The 19,693-nt window shown below is 43.1% G+C and overlaps 1 protein-coding gene across 7 annotated transcripts in view; it reads left to right on the plus strand.

The window, feature by feature from the left end:
- The window catches only part of LOC140212381 (protein PALS2-like), a 205,656-nt gene that overhangs the window by 148,094 nt on the left and 37,869 nt on the right, over positions 1–19,693 (plus strand). The gene's annotated exons all lie outside the window — the stretch shown is intronic.

Consider the following 19,693-nt stretch of genomic DNA (forward strand, 5'->3'; position numbering starts at 1 on the left):
TGTGCTAAACTGAGCTTGATAAAGTAGTGGTGAACTGCTCCAGTCCTTTCAGAACCATTCAATTATTTATCAGATGTGCATCAAAACATGCAGTGAACTACATTTGCAATAACAACACAACCTGGGGCAGCCTGCAAGTGTCGTATGGTGGCAACACAGCATGCCCACAATGTTCAGCAGAACAACACAAGTAACAGCAACAGATTGCTGTTTTGTTGGGAATTCTGAGAGTTTTCGAAGGCAAAGTAATCCACTTCCATGTCAGCATGGTGTGGGACTTGCAGAGAGACACACAGGTGTAGATGTCCATGTTATGTATGTGCAGAGCAAGAAGTGCAATGGAGTAAGCATTTTTATTGAGCTATTTTAGTAATGGTACACGCTGAACACATATACTGTGGGAGCTACGAACTGGGCTCACCGAGATGAAAACGTGCTTACTTGAAAGTTTGTTCAAAAAGAGAGGGAGTTATGTGCTCAATCAGTTGGGGAAGCCCAATCATTGCATTGTCCGATCAATCAGCTGCAGATGCCAGTTCTTGCTGTCAATCCAATACAGTTCAGACTATGTATGTCCACGTCCTTTCTCTTCCTTGGTTTTGGGATGCCTGTCAGAATACCATAGGGAGGTAACTCTAATGCATATTGTCGACAGTATACACTGTAGTTATTTGCACTGGGAATGAATGGTTGGATAGAATCAGTCAAAGGATATGTTTTGTCCTGGAGGTGTTGAGCTTCTTGGTGATGTTGAAGCTGCATTGATCCAGGCAAGCTGAGATTACATTCCTCGCTTGTGTTTTTGGATCGGTTGCTGCAAGATATCCAGCCTCTGAAATGGAAATGTGAAATGCTGGATATGTGCAGGGCTGACAGCATCTGTGGAGAGAGAAATGGAGTTAACATTTCAGCCTGTGACCTTTTATCACAACTCTTTAGCTGCTGAGTCCTTCCAGAATTTTCTGTTTTCTTGTCAGATTTCTGCTTTTCATTCACTAATTAATGAGACATCTGTCTTGGAGCTTTTATCAATGTAATCTTCATGATCCTCTTCTGTGACCCCTGCAGTGGCAGGAAAGCTTTAAACAAAACTGCTTTGTAAGTCGCAGCTTAGTTTTTAATTTGCATCAAGTAATTCATGTTTTAAGGCTTATGAGCAAACTCAATACACCTGCTAAATTTTTATTCTGTTGATGATTTGCAAGATATTCAATTACCCAGTTTGTATATTTTCATTTGGTACATAATTTTAGGAGTTGCAGATGATTGAAATTACTTCCCTGTGGTAGCTGTACCAAATGTTCTCCTCTTTTTTTGGGAAGTGCATTTAATAAATGACAGCTTAGCTCCACATTTTGAATTGTCATTGCAGTGTGTGCTGTAAACATTTCTGAATCTCTGCCAGATGAATTACAATGATGTTGAAGGTTTTACAGCCCCTAGCACTGTGCCCTAGTAGGCATAATCCTTTATCTTTTCCGATGAAAATCAGGTTTACCAGGTAATTGAGATTGTTTCATTTGATCTAGGGTTGGTTCTGAGCTTGCAGCTTTTGATAAATGCCTTTGTAATGGGATATATTTCTGAGATTAACACCATCATTTAGAAGACAGGACAAATATCAGAAACCTGTCAGGAGCACATGAGTCAAAGAATAGAGATTTCATCTTTGTTTTGAGGTCTTTGTATCTGTTCCAATTCTCATAAAATCAATTCTTACATTTTCTCTTTGGAAAAGTTTGGATGAAATCGGAGCATAATAAATCAAAGTCTAACACAGTGTTTCCCATCTGTTTTTAGCCCAACATCCCCAAAGCACCTTCATACTTGCCAACGCCCCTCTTGGGCACAATATACTTTCTGGCACCTCCATAGTGTGAAAACATGTTTACCATATGCTAACATAAGAAAAATGATTCTACTTTAAGTTTTTATTTGTCTTTAAACCTAGCTTACACAGTACCTGTGTGCAGTACAACAGCTTTGATATCTCCTTTGATGTGCTCCTTGAGCTTGATGGTTTTTAGCAAGTGTTGAAATATCTGGTTCAAATTGTGACAGCAAATGCCTTTAAGTCCCCACATGTAACAATGTCTAAGCAGTTTCTGTTGTTTGTGAGTATGTGGTTCATTGCACTGAAGCCTCTTTCAACAAGGTAGGAGGATGGAAATGCAATGAAGCGCAGTTTGGCTCTTCTCCAAAGATCAGGAAACTTCATATGACAGTGTAGTCACATACCACAAAAGCCAATGTTTTTGAAAAGCATTTTTGATTCTTCTTCATTCTGAATTTTGATAACTTCTTGCAAGTTCTCTTCCACCTTACAAAGAAATCGTTTAATTACCCAGTCCGGAATTTCCTGATCGTTCAAATCCTTCAATCGATTCTGAAAACCCTTCTTCAGTGACTCCAGATGTAAGCAGTACTCTTGCCAATCACCGTCTGTGAAAGAGAGTACCGTACTTTCCATGCAGGGAAACTGTGAGAGCATTCTTCTCCCAATATTTTGCTTATATATTTGAATTTTCAGATTAAAAATGGACAGTCCACTTTTTGCCTGGATTAAATTGAAATTTGCACCCTGTAGTTTCCTAATGTGCATTTTGTCACGCAGGATGTCTAGGTATGCAATATCTCCACGTAGAATTTTGTCAATACGATGAGCTACAGAGCTATTACTCAGAGGAATTGATTTTAAAATGCTGGTATCCCTTTGGAGAACAGTGATGAGCACTTCTGATACCACAGGTATTATTAATCTTCCACCAATTGTATGAGATTTTCCACACTTTGCTGTCATTTTGGAAATGTTATAAAAAGCAATGAGACCACTATCAAGATCATTTAGCTTTCTTAGCAGACGACTTGAGTGTATAACTTTCAAATTCTTTTTCAAGAGGTCTAGAATACAAGAGCAGGGATGTGATGCTAAGGTTTTATAAGGCACTGGTGAGGCCTCACCCTTGAGTATTGTGAACAATTTTGGGCTCCTCATCTAAGAAAAGATGTGCTGCCATTGGAGAGGATTCAGAGGAGGTTCACAAGGATGATTCCAGGAATGAAATGTTTATCATACGAGGAACATTTGATAGCTCTGGGTGTGTATTCACTGGAATTTAGAAGGCTGTGGGGTGATCACATTGAAACTTTTCAAATGTTGAAAGGCTTAGAGTAAATGTAGAAAGGATGTTTCCCATGGTGGGAGAGTCTAGGACAAGAGGGCACTGCTTCAGGATAGGTGTATCATTTAAAATAGATGCGGAGAAATTTCTTTAGCCAGAGGGTGGTGAAATTATGGAATTTGTTACCACTGGCAGCTGTGGAGGTCAGGTCATTGGATGTATTTAAAACAGAGCATGATAGGTTCTTGATTTGATACAGAATCAAAGGTTATGGGGAGAAAGCTGGGGAGTGGGGCTGAGGAGAGGTAAAAGGATTAGCCATGATTGAATGGTGGAGCAGATTTGATGGGCCAAATGGCCTAATTCTGCTCTCATGTCTTATGGCTTTATGGTAATACCATAAGTAGCCTTTTCAGTGTGTCTTTTATGGAAGTGTTCCTGCAATCTTGATAGTTTCATGGCTTCATTAGACAGTACAGTATTACAAATAAGACACAAAGGGTGTCGCTGATCTGACTGGAACGGAATAAAACCACACTCCAGGTATCTAACATTGTATTGACAGACTTTCAGTAGTTTCTGTTCCTTAGCGGGCTTAGAATTCAAATCTTCATCGTCCTCTGACTCATAGAGATCATGCCGAATGTATTTATCCATCATTAATGGGGCTAAATTAAAATAAAAAAGTAACACGACCAGGAACGCCTATTGGATGTTGATGTCGGCAACAAGTTGACACAGATGGAGTGATGGTCGCAGCTCACAAAGGAATGGCAAAGCAAAGATGGGGACGATCATAACAGCAAAAATTACATTGACAAGGATTCAGATTGGAATTTGAATGTTGGCATAGAGCTGGAGTTTGGCAAGTTACCTTTACACTATTGCAGTTAGCGTGATTGCCTAATCGTGTAAGGTCTTATAGTCCCCAAAGAAGGTTCTTGACTGCATTATATAAAGTCAAGGTTGCATCGAACACGTCAACGAGTTCTCGGGGTCGGCAAGTTCACTGATTGGTTCTATTTCACCACTTGATTCCAGCCAGAGCTCTATTGTTGAACGACCTGTTTTCCGTAGATCTGTAGAGAAAGTTGAGAGTACTTTACTTACCAACTGTTAAATTGCTTATCATCTGTTCCATGTCGCGAGTTGGGGAAACTGAATGGACACCCTGGTAGCTAATTTATGCACTCCCAATAATGTCTGGTTGGTAAGATTGGATGAGATTGCCGAGTTTCAGGTGTATTTTAGAAAAAGGGAGGAAGTCTTAATACAGGGAATTAGGAAGGAAACTGAGAAGTAGGACCTCAGGGGTCGTAATCTTGGAATTGCTGCCTGTGCCACACGACAATGAGGATAGGAATAGAATGAGGTGGGAGATAAATGCATAGCTGCAGAATTAGAGCAGGGGGCAGGGATTCAGTTTCTGGATAATTGGAACCTCTTCTGGGGCAGGTGGGACCTGTACAAAAGGGACGGGTTGCATTTGAATCTGAGGGAGACCAATATTCTTGCACACAGGTTGACTATTGAAGAGAAGAGAAGAAGGCGGCACGACACAGCTCGCAGCGGCCACTCCAGTGGTGATGTCTGTTATCTGTCAAGTAGTGTGCCATACACAATCCTGATTTGATGGAGACAGGTGTGAGAGCACGGAGGAACATCTGGTGAAACTTCTGAAACGCCTGCTTCGCTCCCGCTGCTACTGTGTGATCCAGAATCTCCGGAGAGGAAGGCCCTGAGTCCCCGGCTTTGCTTCTTGCTCGGCGGCCGGGGTGGGGTCAAAGCACTTGGCAAAGGATGTGCTTGGTGCTCGGTGTCAGAGGGCTGGTCGGAGGCTCGAAGTTTTCGGACAGACTCAGTGTCCGCTGCGGTCGGGTGCTTCTAATGGTGCTGCATCGACAAGTTTGCAGCGCCTGGAGGTTCATGGCAGGGAGAGTTTCTCCCTTCTACCGTCTGTGTGAGATGATGGGGCTATCGGGACTTTGAGACTTTTTTTACCGTGCCCAAATTACAGTATTGTTTTGCACTGTTGTAACTATATGTTATGATTATGTGGTTTTGTCAGTTTTAGTCTTGGTTTGTCCTGTGTTTCTTGTGATATCATACTGGAGGAACAGTGTATCATTTTTTAATGCATGCATTTCTAAATGACAATAAACGAAGACTGAGTATCCTCATAATCTAATCTCATCTAATCTAGAGCTGTTGGGAGTGGATTAAACTACTATGGCAGGGAGATAGGTACCAGTATGATACAGCTGAGGATGAGCCAGTAGGTTTACAAGTAGAAGATGGATGTAACATAAATGTAAGGTTAAGTCAAGTCAAGTTTATTGTCATTTTGACCATAAGCTGCTGGTACTGTACACAGTAAAAACGAAACAACGTTCCTCCAGGACCATGGTACTACATGAAACAACACAAAACTACACTAGACTATATGAGACAGCACAAGGCTACACTAGACTACGTAAAACAACATAAAAACTACACTAGACTACAGACCTGCACAGGACTACATAAAGTGCACAAAACTGTGCAGGGCAGTACAATAATTAATAAACAAGACAAGGCACAGTAGAGGACAGATTACAATAAAATAAATGATGTTAGGGAACTGGAGCAGGAGCTGGATGACCTCCGGATCATTCGGGAGGATGGGGAGTTTATAGATAGTAGCTTCAGGGAGCTAGTTACACCAAAGGAGTAGAGTGCGGGTAATTGGGTTACCGTCAGGCGAGGGAAAGAGAAAGGGCAGGCAGAGCAGGGTTCCCCTGTCGCCATTCCCCTCAACAACAAGTATACAGATTTGGATACTGGTGGGGTGGATGACTTACCTGGGACAAGCTGCAGCAAGCCAGATCTCTGGCACTGAGTCTGGTTCTGCAGTGCAGAAAGGAGGGTGGAAGAGGAGGAGAGTGGTAGTGATAGGGGACTCAATAGTTAGAGCTACAGAAAGGAGGTTCTGTGGTCGTGACAGAGACTCCCGGATGGTTTGTTGCCTCCTGGGTGCCAGGGTCAGGAATGTCTCTGATCGCTTGCATGACATTCTGAAGTGGGAGGGTGATCAGCCAGATGTCATGGTACACATCGGTACCAATGATGTAGGAAGAAAGAATGAGGAGGTCCTAGAGACTGAGTATGGAGAGCTTGGTAGGAAGTTAAAAAGCAGGGTGGTAATCTCAGAATTGCTACCTGTGCCACGTGCCAGTGAGGGTAAGAATAGGCTGCTTTGGCGGATGAACACTTGGCTGAGGAACTGGTGTAGGGGGCAGGGTTTCAGATTTCCGGATCACTGGGTCCTCTTCTGGGGCAGGTGGGCCTGTACAAGAGAGACGGGTTACACCTGAACTACAGGGGGACCAATATCCTTGCAAGGAGGTTTGTTAGTGCTTTTGAGGAGGATTTAAACTAAATTTGTAGGGGGGTGGGAACCAGAGTGCCAGAGCAGATAGTGGAGTGGGGGTGAAAATAAATGACGGTAAAAGTTCATGCAAAGTCACAAATAATGTGGTGGTAATAATCTTCTGAGGTGTGTCTATTTCAATGCAAGGAGTATTATGGGGAAGGCTGACGAGCTGAGGGCATGGATTGACACATGAAATTACAACATTATCGCCATTAATGAAACTTGGCTGCAGGAGGGGCAGGACTAGCAGCTTAATGTTCCAGGGTTCCAATATTTTAGACGTGATAGAGGCAGAGGAATGAAGGGATGGTGGGGGGGGTGGCATTGCTCGTCAGGGAAAATGTTACAGCAGTGCTCAGGCAGGACAGATTAGAGGGCTTGTCTACCAAGGCCATATGAGTGGAGCTGAGAAACAGGAAAGGTATGACCACATTAATGGGGTTGTATTATAGACCACCCAATAGACAGCGAGAATTGGAGGAGCAAATCTGCAGAGGGATAGCAGAGCAACTGCAGGAAACAAAAAGTTGTGATAGTAGGGGATTTTACTTTTCCACATATTGATTGGGATTCCCATACTGTTAAAGGTCTAGACAGGTTAGAGTTTGTAAAAGGTGTTCAGGAAAGTTTTCTAAATCAATATTTAGAGGTACCAACTAGAGAGGATGCAATATTAGATCTCCTGTTAGGAAACGGTTAGGACAGGTGATGGAAGTGTGTGTAGGGGAACACTTTGGTTCCAGTGATCATAACACCATTAGTTTCAACTTGATCGTGGATAAAGATAGATCGAGTCCTCGGGTTGAGGTTCTAAACTGGAAAGAGGCCAAATTTGAAGAAATGAGAAAGGATCTAAAAAGCGTGGGTTGGGACAGGTTGTTCTCCGGCAAGGATGTGATTAGTAAGTGGGAAGCCTTCAAAGGAGAAATTTTGAGAGTGCAGAGTTTGTATGTTCCTGTCAGGATTAAAGGCAAAGTGAATAAGAATAAGGAACCTTGGTTCTCAAGGGATATTGCAACTCTGATAAAGAAGAAGAGAGAGATGTATGACATGTATAGGAAACAGGGAGCAAATAAGGTGCTTGAGGAGTATAAAAAATGCAAAAAAAAAAACTCATAAGAAAGAAATCAGTAGGGCTAAAAGAAGACACGAGGTTGCTTTGGCAATTAAGGTGAAGGCTAATCCAAAGAGCTTCTACAGGTATATTAAGAGCAAAAGGATAAAATTGGTCCTCTTGAAGATCAGAGTGGTCAGCTATGTATGGAGCCAAAAGAAATAGGGGAAATCTTAAATGAGTTTTTTGCATCTGTGTTTACTACGGAAACTGGCATGGAGTCAATGGAAATAAGGCAAACAAGTAGTGAGGTCATGGAACCTATACAGATTGAGGAGGAGGAGGTGCTTACTATCTTGAGGCAAATCAGAGTAGATAAATCCCCAGGACCTGACAGGGTATTCCCTCAGACCTTGAAGGAGACTAGTGTTGAAATTGCAGGGGCCCTGGCAGATATATTTAAAATGTCGGTATCTATGGGTGAGGTGCCGGAGGGTTGGAGGATAGCTCATGTTGTTCCATAATTTAAAAAAGACTCTAAAAGTAATCTGGGAAATTATAGGCCGCTAAGTTTGACGTCGGTAGTAAGTAAATTATTGGAAGGAGTACTAAGAGATAGGATCTACAAGTATTTGGATAGATAGGGACTTATTAGGGAGAGTCAATATGGCTTTGTGTGTGGTAGATCATGTTTGACCAATCTATTAGAAGAGAGTGAAGACATCGGGTAGAAAAAGTCTTTTTTTTTTAAAACACTGCTCGGGGAGAAGGGTCTGCACTGCGCAGGCGAGTGACATAACGTGCCAAGGTTTTAAAAAAAGAAATTTTCAACGGTTCTTGTTTCAGTCGAAGCAAGCAGCTGAGAAGAAGGGAGTGAAGACATCGGGTAGAAAAAGTTGTTTTTTTTTTAAACACTGCTCGGGGAGAAGAGTCTGCACTGCGCAGGCGCGTGACGTAGTGCGCCAAGGTTTAAAAGCAGACCAGCATATACAGCGGCCATCGTTGTAGCGGCCATCGTTGGAGTGGACTGAGTCAGAGTGGAACGGCTTTGGCTCAACAGGCTTCGGCGAGAACAGGCAGAGGCCAGGGTAGGTTCCGGTAAGTTTTTTGTTTAGATTGTTTAGAGTAGAGAGAATGCCAGGCAGGATGTTGGAATGCTCCTCTTGCAGGATGTGGGAAGTGAGGGAGCCCTCTGGTGTCCCTGACAACGACACCTGCAAGAAGTGCATCCAGCTGCAGCTCCTAACAAACTGCGTTAGGGAACTGGAGCAGGAGCTGGATGACCTGTGGATCATTCGGGAGAATGAGGAGATTATAGATAGTAGCTACAGGGAGGTAGTAACGCCAAAGGAGCAGAGCACAGGAAATTGGGTCACTGTCAGGCGAGGGAAGAGGAAAGGGCAGGCAGAGCAGGGTTCCCTTGTGGCCATTCTCCTCAACAACAAGTATACCGCATTGGATACTGTTGGGGAGGATGACTTACCTGGGACAAGCTGCAGTAGCCGGATCTCTGGCACTGAGTCTGGCTCTGCAGTGCAGAAGGGATGGTGGAAAAAGAGGAGAGCGGTAGTGATAGGGGACTCGATAGTTAGAGGTGCAGATTGGAGGTTCTGTGGTCGTGACAGAGAATCCAGGATAGTTTGTTGCCTCCCGTGTGCCAGGGTCAAGGATGTCTCTGATCGCTTGCATGACATTCTGAAGTGGGAGGGTGATCAGCCAGATGTCGTGGTGCACATCGGTACCAATGACATAGCAAGGAAGAGTGAGGAGGTCCTGGAGAGTGAGTATAGAGAGCTTGGTAGGAAGTTGAAAAGCAGGACCTCAAGGGTGGTAATTTCAGGATTGCTACCTGTGCTACATGCCAGTGAGGGTAAGAATAGGATGCTCTGGAGGATGAATAAGTGGCTGAGGAACTGGTGTAGGGGGCAGGGTTTCAGATTTTCAGGTTCATTGGGACCTCTTCTGGGGCAGGTGGGACCTGTACAAGAGAGACGGGTTACACTTGAACTACAGGGGGACCAATATCCTTTCAGGGAGGTTTGTTAGTGCTATTGGGGAGGCTTTAAACTAGATTTGCAGGGGGATGGGAACCAGAGTGCCAGAGCTGACAGTGTGGCTGGGGTGAAAATAAATGATGTTAAAAGTTCAAGCAAATCCACTAATAGAAAGGTTGTGAGTGGTGGTAAAAATCTTCTGAGGTGTATATATTTCAATGCTAGGAGTATTGCGGGGAAGGCGGATGAATTGAGGGCATGGATTGACACGTGGAATTATGACGTTATAGCAGTTAGTGAAACTTGGCTACAGGAGGGGCAGGACTGGCAGCTTAATATTCCAGGGTTCCGATGTTTCAGATGTGATCGAGGCAGAGGAATGAAAAGTGGGGGAGTAGCATTGCTTGTTAGGGAAAATATTACAGCAGTGCTTAGGCAGGACAGATTAGAGGGCTTGTCTACTGATTCCTATGGGTGGAGCTGAGAAACAGGAAAGGTATGGCCACATTAGTGGGATTGTATTACAGACCACCCAATAGTTAACGAGAATTAGAAGAGCAAATCTGCAGAGAGATAGCAGGCAACTGCAGGAAACATAAAGTTGTGGTGGTAGGGGATTTTAATTTTCCATATATTGATTGGGACTCCCATACTGTTAGGGGTCTAGATGGTTTAGAGTTTGTAAAATGTGTTCAGGAAAGTTTTCTAAATCAATATATAGAGGGACCAACTAGAGGGGATGCAATATTGGATCTCCTGTTAGGAAATGAGTTAGGACAAGTGACGGAAGTCTGTGTAGGAGAGCACTTTGGTTCCAGTGATCATAACACCATTAGTTTCAACTTGATCATGGACAAGGATAGATCTGGTCTTAGGGTTGAGGTTCTGAACTGGAAGAAGACAAATTTGAAGAAATGAGAAAGAATCTAAAAAGCGTGGATTGGGACAGGTTGTTCTCTGGCAAAGATGTGATCGGTAGGTGGGAAGCCTTCAAAGGAGAAATTTTGAGAGTGCAGAGTTTGTATGTTCCTGTCAGGATTAAAGACAAAGTGAATAAGAATAAGGAACCTTGGTTCTCAAGGGATATTGCAACTCTGAAAAAGAAGAAAAGGGAGTTGTATGACATGTATAGGAAATGGAGTAAGTAAGGTGCTTGAGGAGTATAAGAAGTACAAGAAAATACTTAAGAAAAAAATCAGGAGGGCTAAAAGGAGACATGAGGTTGCCTTGGCAGTCAAAGTGAAGGATAATCCAAAGAGCTTTTACAGGTATGTTAAGAGCAAAAGGACTGTAAGGGATAAAATTGGTCCTCTTGAAGATCAGAGTGGTCGGCTCTGAGGAGTGCAGTAACACAGAGGGATCTGGGAATACAGATACAAAATTCCCTAAAAATGGCGTCACAGGTAGATAGGGTTGTAAAGAGAGCTTTTGGTACATTGGCCTTTATAAATCAAAGTATTGTGTATAAGAGTTGGAATGTTATTGTGAGGTTGTATAAGGCATTGGTGAGGCCGAATTTGGAGTATTGTGTACAGTTTTGGTCACCAAATTACAGGAAGGATATTAATAAGGTTGAAAGACTGCAGAGAAGGTTTACAAGGATATTGCCGGGACTTGAGAAACTGAGTTACAGAGAAAGGTTGAATAGGTTAGAACTTTATTCCCTGGAGCGTAGAAGAATGAGGGGAGATTTGATAGAGGTATATACAATTATGATGGGTATAGATAGAGTGAATGCAAGCAGGCTTTTTCCACTGAGGCTAGGGGAGATAAAAAAAAACAGAGGACATGGGTTAAGGGTGAAGGGGGAAAAGTTTAAAGGGAACATTAGGGGGGCTTCTTCACACAGAGAGTGGTGGGAGTGTGGAATGAGCTGCCAGATGAAGTGGTAAATGCTGGCTCACTTTTAACATTTCAGAAAAACTTGGTTAGGTACATGGATGAGAGGTGTATGGAGGGATATGGTCCAGGTGCAGGTCAGTGGGACTAGGCAGAAAAATGGTTTGGCACAGCCAAGAAGGGCCAAAAGGCCTGATTCAGTGCTGTAATGTTCTATGGTTCTATGATGTAGATGTCAGTCTAGACTCTGGGTATTGAGAAGTCTGATGGCTTGGGGGAAGAAACTGTTGCACAGTCTGGTCGTGAGAGCCTGAATGCTTCGGTACCTTTTGCCAGATGGCAGGAGGGAGAAAAGTTTGTGTGAGGGCTGCGTGGGGTCCTTCACAATACTGTTTGTTTTGCGGGTGCAGCGTGTAGTATAAATGTCTGTGATGGCGGGAAGAGAGACCCCAATGATCTTCAATGAGACGGTGCAATTCCCGAACCAGGCAGTGATGCAGCTGCTCAGAATGCTCTCGATATATCCTCTGTAGAAGGTGGTGAGGATGGGGGGTTGGGGATGGACTTTTCTCAGCCTTTGCAGAAAGTAGTGATGCTGCTGGGCTTTCTTTGCTATGGAGCAGGTGTTGAGGGACCAGGTAAGATTCTCTGCCAGGTGAACACCAAAAAATTTGGTGCTCTTAATGATCTCAACGGAGGAACTGTCAATGTTCAGCGGAGAGTGGTCGCTCCGTGCTCTTCTGAAGTCAACAATCATCTCTTCTGTTTTGTTCACATTCAGAGACAGGTTGTTGGCTCTGCACCAGTCTGTTAGCCGCTGCACCTCCTCTCTGTATGCTGACTCATCATTCTTGCTGATGAGACCCACCAGGGTCGTGTCATCGGCGAACTGGATGATGTGATTCGAGCTGTGTGTTGCAGCACAGTTGTGGGTCAGCAGAGTGAACAGCAGTGGACTGAGCACACAGCCCTGAGGGGCCCCCTTGCTCAGTGTGATGGTGTTGGAGATGCTGCTCCTGATCCGGATTGACTGAGGTCTCCCAGTCAGGAAGTCTAGGATCCAGTTGCAGAGGGAGGTGTTCAGGCTCAGCGGTTTCAGCTTTCCAATCAAGTGCTGAGGAATGATTGTGTTGAATGCTGAACTGAAGTCTATGAACAGCATTTGAACGTACGTGTCTTTTTTGTCCAGGTGGGTGAGGGTCAGGTGGAGGGTGGTGGCGATGGCATCGTCTGTTGAGCAGTTGGGATGATACGCAAACTGCAGAGGGTCCAGTGAGGGGGGTAGCAGGGTCTTTATGTGCCTCATGACAAGCCTCTCGAAACATTTCATGATGATGGATGTGAGAGCAACAGGACGGTAGTCGTTGAAGCAGGACACTGAAGACTTCGGCACGGGGACAATGGTGGCGGCCTTGAAGCACGTTGGAACGATGGCGCTGTTCAGGGAGATGTTAAAGATATCAGTGAGAACATCTGCCAGCTAATCTGCACATCCTCTGAGCACACTACCAGGAATATTGTCTGGTCCAGCAGCTTTCCATGGGTAAACCCTGCATAGACTTTTCCTCACATTGGCCACGGTAAGACACAGAACTTGGTCATTGAAGGGAGGAGGAGTGGCCTTCCTCGCCACCATGTCATTTTCCACCTCGAAACGAGCGGAGAGTTTGTTTAACACTTCTGGGAGGGAGGCATCACCAGCACAGGCAGGTGGTGTTGTCCTGTTGTTGGTGATGTCCTGAATGCCCTTCCACATGCGCCGCGTGTCACTGCTGGACAAGCCAATGACTGAATAGAAATGCAGACAGAGTAAAGAGTTAAGTTGTACCACAGAGGCAAAATTCAAAAGAGCGAAGAATGCAGGACCGAAGGTGCCATATTTAAATGCGCCTATCATTCGGATTAAGGTGGACAAACACATGATGTAATTCGAGATTGGTCGGTATGATGTTGTGGGCGTCACTGAGTCGAGGCTGAAGGAAAGCCATAGTTAGGAGGTAAGCATCAAAGGGTATACTTTGTATCAGAAGGACGACTAGGATGGCACAGGCAGTGGTGTAGCTTTGTTAGTAAGAATGGAATTGCATCTTTAGGAAGAAGTGACATGGGGTCAGAGAATGTTGAATCTTTGTGCGTGGAGTTAAGAAACTTCAAGGGTTAAAAAAGCATTATGGGAATTATATATAGGCCTCTGAGTAGTAGCCAAGATGTGGGGTTGAGATTGCAAAGGGAGCTAGAAAAGGCATGTAATAAGGGGATGATACAATTGTAATGGGGGAATTTCAATATGCAAGGGTATTAGAAAAATCAGGTTGATGTCAGATTTCAAGGGGGGAATTTGTTAAATGTCTACGAGATGGCTATTTAGAATAGCTTGTATATGAACCTTCTCGGGGAAGGGCTGTCTTAGATTGGGTGTTGTGTAATAATCCAGATCTTATTAGGGAGCTTAATGTAAAGGAATGCCTAGGAGGCAGGATTATAATATGATTGAATTCATTCTGCAATTTGACAATCTTGTCAAGAAAACAACCTCTCCCTCAGTGTCGCAAAAACAAAGGAGCTGATTGTCAACTACAGGATGAATGGAGACAGGCTAAACCCTATTGACATCAATGGATCTGGATTTGAGAGGGTGAACAGCTTTAAGTTCCTGGCATAAACATCACCGCGGATCTCCCTTGGTCTGTACATACCGGCTGTGTGGTGAAAAAGGCACAACAACACCTCTTTCACCTCAGATGTTGAGGAAGCTTGGTATGAGCCCCTAAATCCTAAGAACTTTCTACAGGGTTACAATTGAGAGCATCCTGACTAGCTGCATCACTGCTGATATGGGAACTGTACTTCCCTCAATCGCAGGACTCTGCAGAGAGTGGTGCAGATAGCCTAGTGCGTCTGTAGTTGTGAACTTCCCACTATTCAGGATACTTACAGACAGGGATGTAAAAAGAGCCCGAAGGATCATTGGGGACCCAAGTCACCCCAACCACAAACTGTTCCAGCTGTGACCATGCGGGAAACGGTACCACAGCATAAAAGCCAGGACCACAGGCTCCAAGACAGCTTCTTCCATCAGGCCATCAGAATGATTAATTCATGCTGACACAACTGTATTTCTCTGTTATATTGTTGTAGATCCTATTTATTAATTGCACATTTAAACGGAGACATAATGTAAGGATTTTTACTCGAGTATATGAAGGATGTAAGTAATGAAGTCAATTCAATTCGGAAGCTTAAGTCATATGCATCAGTATTGCAATGGAATAAAGGGAGTTACAGAGGCATGAGAGAGGAGCTTGCCCAGGTGGGTTGGAGGAGGATACTGGCAGGGATGATGGCAGAGCAGAGATTGCTGAAGTTTCTGGGAATAGTTCACAAGGTGCAGGATAGATATGTCCCATGGAAAAAGTAGTTCTTAAATAGTAGGGGTGGGCAACTGTGGCCAGAAAAAAGGCAATATAAAGCAGGATACCAAAAGTTTTTTCAATTATATAAAGAGTAAAAGGGAGGTGAGAGTTAATATTGGACCACTGGATAATGTTGCTGGTGAGGTAGTGATAGGGGACAAAGAAATGGTAAATGAACTTCATGGATACTTTGCATCAGTCTTCACTGTGGAAGATGCTAACAGTGTGTCAGAGGTCTGTGAGTGTCAGGAAGTAGGAGTGAGAGCCATTGGGAGCACATGTAAATTTCTGAGTCATATATTTGACAGGCAATAATCCAAGCTGGAAGCATAATTTTGGTATACCCTTTAATTAAAGTCTTCAATATGCACTGTTCCAATCCTAAAATAAGAAATGTATAAACTTTCCTTGTCATTAAGTGCAATTTATTAAACTAGCTTGTATTCCTTTTTATATGCAAAGAATTGACTTTTCCTTAGGCACTTTGACACATTAATGGTTTTTGAGGAGGATGCAAAGAATATCATGGACGAAGCGAATATCTAACGAGGATGTCATGAACAGAGCAAACACAAAAAGTGAAATAATGTATGAGATCATGAAAAGGCAACGTAACTTTATTGGACATGTGATTAGGAAAGAGGAGTTAGAATGCACGGTAATTATGGGAAAGATTGAAGGGAAGAAAACAAGAGGAAGACAAAGACAAATAATGATGGAGACAGAAGCCAGAGAACTGGAAATGAATACCAATTAGTTGATCCACTTGACCTGAAACAGGAGTGTGTGGGCCATGGCAGTCAAAGCTCAAACTGGGCATGGCACCTGATGGTGATGATGATGGTATCTGTTTTATTTAAATTAGTGACACTAGAAAATGGTGGAATGCTTAATATTTAATCTTTTAGGTCAATAGTGCTTCATCAGAATTTGAAAAGAGGAAGAGCAGTTGCAGGATGATAAGGCAAAAGATGAGATCAGTGTTGGTGCGATAGATTAAAAAGTTCCACGTACTTTTCTATGAAAGAGCAATACTAAATAACCTTCGCAGTTGGGGTTTGTGTGATGTGTATCGTCTGTGTATTCACTTTTAATTTGATTTCCCCTGGACCTTGTGGCTTAAATAGGATATAACACTTAGATGTACCTCAGGTATATTCATGGATTAGGCTTGTAGCCACTTGGGATTGTGAGAGTGGATAGGAAGATGGGCTTGAGGTAAAGGATCAACCATGATAATGAATGCACAGCCAAATAGTGTACATCTGATACTTTTCTCTATATTCCTATTAACAGTGAGAAGTAGCAAGGAAGAATGTATTCCTTTTGATTACTTGTCTACTTGTCAATGTGGTAGCGATGGAGCATGAAATTCATAACTGCAGCACCACAATCCCTTCTCCCCAAACTGTCACCTTCATTCTCTCTGACCTTTGTCCCACTTTTGGCAGCTCTGCATACCAGATCACATCTATTCTCAACCTCTTTGTCCCTTTCTGTCTTTCCAGCACTATGACCAATCTTTTGATCACTATTCCTAATATTTCCTCTTTTGTCTCTGCATGTATTTTTGTCTGATTTGTCAAATGTTGCTACCATTGCATTTGCAGAGTAGACCATCTAGCCCAATGGGTCTGCACTAGTATTTGTATGCCATGCAAGTCTCTTTGAATAGGTCTTTTGGTTCCATTCTCCCTTATATGTTTATCTTGTTCAAGTTCAATTTCAGTTTATTGTCTTTCAAATGTATACTGTCAAATAAAACAACGTTTCTCTGGACCAAAATGTACTACACAGTACATATAACTCACACACGTAACATGTAAAATAATATTACCACTAGTAAATTAACAAATAACATTAGGGTACATTTATGACCCTAGTTAAAAAATAAGGAGTTATAACACTGCTCAATGCTTCATACATGGTAGCAGCCACTGAAATGCTATTCTTTGAATAGGAATTAATGTGGAAAGAAGCCTTCTGTCTCAATTGGTTATAGAAATACTCATAACACTATTCCAAAAAAGTAGAGGGAAGTGATCGTTCATGTTCTGGCCAATATTTATATCCTCCTGTCAACAGATCATAAGTGAATTTTGGCACCTAAACTTTTACTCAAGCTGTTTTGCTGTGTGCACACTGGCTGCTGTTGAATATAGTGTTGATGTACAGAAGGATCCAAGAGTCCAAATCTATAGCTCCTTGAAAGTGGCTACACAGGTTGATAGGATGGAATAGAAGGAATATAGCATGCTTGCTGTTAATTGAGTTCAAGAGTTAGGAAGTTGTATTTCAGCTGTGTAAAACTCTACTTAGGCCGCATTTGGAGTATTGCATTCACTTCTCATCTTCCCTTCGGAGGAAGGATGTCAAGGCTTTGGAGAGGATGCAGAAGGGGTTTGCCAGGATGTTGCCTGTATTAGAGGACATGTGCTATAAGGGGAGGCTAGATTAATTACGGTTGTTTCCTCTGTCATAGCGGAGGCTGACAGAAGGTCTGTAAACTTTACAGTCTTAAAGGCTTATAAGACTAAGAGGCATCAATTGAGTATACAATCAGTATCTTTTTTTCATAGAAACATAGAAAACCTACAGCACAATACAGGCCCTTCAGCCCACAAAGCTGTGCCAAACATGCCCTAACCTTAGAAATAACCTAGAGTTACCCATAGCCCTCTATTTTTCTGAGCTCCAGGTACCTGTCCAGGAGTCTCTTAAAAGACCCTATCGTATCCGCCTCCACCACTGTCGCCGGCAGCCCATTCCATGTACTCACCACTCTCTGCGTAAAAAAACTTAACCCTGACATCTCCTGTCTATCTACTTCCAAATACCTTAAAACTGTGCCCTCTCGTGCTGGCCATTCCAGCCCTGGGGAAAAAGACTCTGACTATCCACAAACTGTTAATTAATTGGTAAACGTCCATGACTACAACAATGGACCTTGTGGGGCGCTACTTAACTAGCTTTCAATCTGAGCAATTATATTTTAACCCCCTGCTTTTGCTATCTTTTACAACTGTCTTGCTATCCATTCTATTGTTTGTTATCTGTCTCCATGTGTTTTGACTACAGTTACAAGCCTAACTTGTGGTCGATCAACTGCTTTTTCCAGATCAAATGTCTGGGTGTTTATTCTCTTTGAAGAACCTAAGGATGGTTTCTACATTACCGTTGTTTGAAGAACAGACAATTGCTGTGTTGGAAAAATAAACATACTTATGTGAAGTTATTTTTGGCTTATTTCAGCACAAGTTTGAAGGCAGTGGTGATCTTATAATGGGATCTTTATTCCTGCCCGTTATCCATAACTTTAAGTCGAGGCCCCTCTGGAAAATGCCCAACACTTTAGCTGTAAACCAATTACAGTATGCAGGGCACAGTTTTAAAATTCAGATGCCTTCAAAGTCCTTTGATGGCTTTGGGTGACTGGTCAGCTCACTCCATCCAGTTTTTGATTTCCTCCATGCATAGGGCAGTTGTCCTATCTCAAATTATCTTCATCCCCACATCCCTGGATCAGGACTAACTTCAGTTAGGTTGATGATCCAGTTGTGCCCATCTTCAAAGCCATCCATACACGGTAAAGGTTGGTCCTGTGTTGTTCATTAAGAACATAGAAATGTACAGCACAGTGCAGGCCTTTCAGTCCACAATCTTATGCCAGTGTTTTAACCTACTCCAAGATCAATCAAACCCTTCCCTCCCACATAGCCCCCTGTTTTTCTATCACCTATGTGCCCATCTAAGAGTTTCTTAAATGTCCCTAATGTATCTGCCTCTACTATGTTGTGGCCATCACTGAATAGTGGCGGAAGGATGGTTGTAGTTGGGAGCTGAATGTCCAAGATTACACGTTATATCGGAGGGATAGGAAGGTAGGCAGTGGGGATGGTGTGGCTCTACTGGTAAAGAATGGCATCAAATCAATAGAAAGATTGGAAGATGTTGAATCCTTGTGGGTTGAGTTAAGAAACTGCAAGGGTACAAGAACGTTGGTGGCAGTTATATGCAGGCCTCTCAACAGTGGCTGGGAGGTGGACCACAGGTTACAACAGGAAATAGAAAAGGCGAGGCAAAAGGGCAATGTTATGATAGTCATGGGAGATTTTAAAATGCAGGTCAATTAGGAAAATCAGGTTGGTAATGGATCTCAAGAGAGTGAATTTGTTGAATGCCGAAGAGATAGCTATTGAGAGCAGTTTGTCATTGAGCCTATTAGGGCATCAGCTGTACTGGATTGGGTGTTATGAAATGAATTGGAGGCGATTAGGGAGCTTATGGTAAAAGAACCCTTGGGAACTAGTGATCACAATATGATAGAGTTCAACTTGAAATTTGACAGGGAGAAAGTAAAGTCTGACGTAGCAGTATTTCCGTGGAGTAAGGGAATTTACAGTGGTATGAGAGAGGAGCTGGCCAAAGTAAATTGGAAGGAGCTGCTGGCAGGGATGACAGCAGAGCAGCAATGGCATGCGTTTCTAGGAAAAATGAGGAAGGTGCAGGACATAGTGTATTCCAAAAATGAAGAAATACTCAAATGGGAAAACTGTAGAACTGTGGCTGACACAGGAAGTTAAAGCTACTGTTTGTACGGAGAGATTTCTTTCGCCAAAGGGTGGTGAATTTGTGGAATCTATTGTCACATGCTGCTGTGGAGGCTAGGTCACTGGGTGTACTTAAGGCAGAGATTAATAGGTTCTTGATTGGACATGGCATCAAAGGTTACAGGGAGAAGGCAGGGAACTGGGGTTGAGGAGAAGATTTAACAAAAAAGATCAGCCATGATTGAATGGTGCAGCAGACTCGATGGGCCAGATGGCTTAATTCTGCTTCTATGTCTCATGGCGTAATGG

This window comes from Mobula birostris, chromosome 19 (assembly GCF_030028105.1).
Source record: "Mobula birostris isolate sMobBir1 chromosome 19, sMobBir1.hap1, whole genome shotgun sequence".
In the NCBI taxonomy this organism is placed as follows: domain Eukaryota; kingdom Metazoa; phylum Chordata; class Chondrichthyes; order Myliobatiformes; family Myliobatidae; genus Mobula; species Mobula birostris.